This window comes from Gigantopelta aegis, chromosome 4 (genome assembly GCF_016097555.1).
Source record: "Gigantopelta aegis isolate Gae_Host chromosome 4, Gae_host_genome, whole genome shotgun sequence".
NCBI lineage: Eukaryota > Metazoa > Mollusca > Gastropoda > Neomphalida > Peltospiridae > Gigantopelta > Gigantopelta aegis.
Window position 1 is genome coordinate 83611986 of NC_054702.1, and position 3524 is coordinate 83615509.

Sequence of the window (3524 nt, forward strand, 5' to 3'; positions counted from 1 at the left end):
CAGGTGGTTCGATCCTGCGACGCAAGCACCTTGAGCGAACACTCAACCATCTGAGCTAAACCCCGCCCCCATTTACTAAGAAGCTCCATCACTTAATAATATATTGTACTGATTTTTATAAAACTGTACTTACCAATGACTGGAAGGAAAACTAAAGAAATTTAGTTTCACACTTCATGCATCAGTACATTTTAAACAAAAGCGTTTTGGTGAGCGAGAGAGAGAGATGGGGGGGGGTGGGGGTGGGGGTGGATAGACATATAAAGAGAAATAGAGATAGATAGACGGACGGACAGATAGTGTGCAATGTCCCTTAAATGGGGCCGTACCCGTGGCTCTTTTTTTCCTTATTTCGACCCCTGCTGTTAATTTTGTGTACACCAGTATTAGTCAACGTTATGTTTATATATCTAATGACTGTTCAGCGGGAATCAAATGAGTTTCAGGTTCTCTTTTCATTCAGTTTATATTGCATTTTATTGAGAGATATCAAGACATAGAAAAAAGTATTTATATTCCGTTGTTATTAGGTTCTTACCCCTCCTCTTTATGATATTGTTTGATTCTGAATAAATCAAATCAAACATTTTTACTTTACTTATATCCAATAAAACATTTCAGGCATCTCCATACCGGGCATGGAGGTTCTGACTGAATCAGTAATATTGTCAACGACAAAAGTGGGATGCCTTTTATGCTTTAAACAACGTATACTTTAAAACAACCTTTTTTCTTCTTCTTTCGAAAAGTCCTCCCATTGAAGTCCAATTACCACCTGGTTAACATGTCTGCACGAAGGACCCGATTGCGTGTGTTGTCTGAATGGGTTACGATGTTGCATTGCATGCTGATGTCTGGCGAGCTCACGTCACCGTCTTAACAGTTACACCAACACAATGTTCCGGTGTGCATTGCTGCACAGCAGGTAAACTGTCTTGCTTGTCGCAGTAATGCTATGTCTCGGTGTGCACTGCCGCACAGCAGGTAAACTGTCTTTGCTTGTCGTCGTAAAGGAATGTAGCAGTCGACCACAAAACATGCAGCGAATGCAATGATTAAAGTAATGAATTAGGGTGACAGGAGGTCTTTCAAATACACACCATGTGCACTTAAACCTGTCTACAACGTAACAGCTACGCAAAGGATCTACAAAGGGCTTTTTTTGAGCAGGAGACATCTGAATACCGCAGGTTAAATATATTAACCCGCACGCTAACCTATTAACTTCTGTACTGTAAGCAGAGCTGTATTGTGTGCTCAGAACAGTATGTTTGAAGCTCAGCTGAATACAAGTACCCCCCCCCCACCAAAAAAAAAATAAAAATAAAAAAAAAAAAAAAAAAAAAAAAAAAAAAAAAAAAAAAAAAAAAAAAAAAAAAAAAAAAAAAAAAAAAAAAAATTAAATGAAATGAAATAAAATGAAATACAATAAAAATAATAATCATCATTAACTGCAGGATGTAATTTCTGTTATATAATGGTATATTTTATAAGGGCGAATTTAACCGAACCTTTCATCGACAAAATTAACACTCCAGTATGCGCCACCAATAAAAGTATGTTCTCTGGTTGTTGGGTTTTTTGGTTTGTTTTTTGTTTTTTGAAGCAGCCATAATATGATCATTTTAATTTTTTAAACATCAACACATATAAAACACACAATACAAACCACAAAATTACCTCTTAGTTCAGAACCCATCCCCCCACCTCTCTGGATGGGTGTGATGCGTGCGTCTGCGAAACGCATGTACAGCCAGCCGCAGTGAAATAATCGTATATGGGGTATATGCCCGAAACAGAAGCCGTAAACTAATCAGTGGCAAAAGTCGGACCGCACGCACGCGCCGCATCCAGTCTATATGAGCCTTTAGTCGTAACGTGTCGGCTAGTTAGTAAAATGTCTAAGTATCGACCTCACCCCACCCCCAACACTTCCAACAAGTGGCTTTTACTGAATCCAGTGTTCTACGGCCAGTAAGTATATATTAAATGCTGTGGAACGTGCGATAAAATCAATTTAATTATAGCATGCAAATCGTGAATATAGTATTTATTATTCGTAATCATTTATTATTAACGTACTTTTATTGGTGTATATATATGTACACACATACACACACACACACACACACGCGCGCGCGCGCGCATATATCGTGACATAATGAGACAAAAAGAAGTGCCAAGACAAAACAAAATATTTAGCCGACGTAGGGACTCGAACCCTAGACCCTCAGATTAAAAGTCTGATGCTCTACCGACTGAGCTACGAAGGCTGTTACTAGTGGACTTAAAATGACTGACTGAATGAGTATTCTAACAGAACACCCGTCACAAAGAGAACTATTGATGGTTTTATAATAAGTTTAGCAGTAAATAATTGATTTTGTTCCATAAAATAAAATAACACACTCAAAACTGACTAAAAGCGTACCGAGTATGTATGTAGTTTGTGATAACAAGAATTGAAGGCAGTGGTGCGTACTGTTCTGTCTTTTGGGAAAAAAACCCTATAAAATATACATTTACTGATAAAAGTAACAAATTAGTGTCGCATCACATCCGCTGACCTTGATCCCAGACTGGTTCAAAATTACACAGATGAGCGAGGTTCCGTGTGTGTGTGTGTGTGTGTGTGTGTGTGTGTGTGTGTGTGTGTGTGTGTGTTCTTTTTAATTTGTTTTTATATTATAATAAATGTCATCATAGTTTTCATGGGATCATGTCTATGTTTCCTCAGCTCTGTGTTCTCTCAACTGATCGTAACCCTTACCCTCAGCTCTATATTTCCTCAGCTGACCGTAACCATCTAATAACTTCTGTCAATCTACTAGGATGTAACCTATGCATTCCGGGATAAGATTTAAAGGGCTTGAAATTATCACTGTATGGTTATTCGGTTAGTGTGGGAGTGAAATTTTACGGTGTTTTTCCTAGTTTTCGTACACTCTCCACTTTAATTTCAATTGTATAAAACGAAAACTGTCTAGTAGGTCTTGTTTGGACGGTAAGATGAATGAAATATAGTCCCTTCGGAAATGTAGTTTGTATCTGTGGGTGGGGTGGGGTCATAATATATGAGCCTAAAAAGGCGAGAGCCGAGGGTGAGATCGAAGACTACGACGGGGGTATGGTGCCCAGTTCCACCTCTAGCAAATTGCTATATTATTATTGACCCTCACCTTTAGCATTTTTTAGCACATTTCTGAAGGATTTTGAAAACCTCAGTGTTACTCTGAATGACAAAACTAGAACACTATCCTTATAGCACACGCCTGACGTATCTAGTCTTTGAAGCAGCTGCAAGCTTGGGGCATTTACTAGCTTAAATATAACATTTAAATTAATGATTTATGTTGTTTTATTCTTATAAATGGGAACTATTTACTGTGCGTGTAATTCTATATAAACTGGATGCTATTAATATCAGTTCTATAGCGATTACAACCATGCTTAACTTTTGTTATAAATTGGGCATATTTCAAAAGTGATCAACACCAGGCTAAAAAAAAATCAAATGAGCAGCT

The 3524-nt window shown here is 37.8% G+C and overlaps 1 non-coding gene across 1 annotated transcript; it reads right to left on the bottom strand.

Annotated features, from left to right (window-relative positions):
* Window positions 1-2200: 2200 nt before the first annotated feature.
* Trnak-uuu lies at window positions 2201-2273 on the bottom strand. Its single transcript has one exon. It is a non-coding gene; the product is annotated as a tRNA-Lys (tRNA).
* Window positions 2274-3524: the final 1251 nt, after the last annotated feature.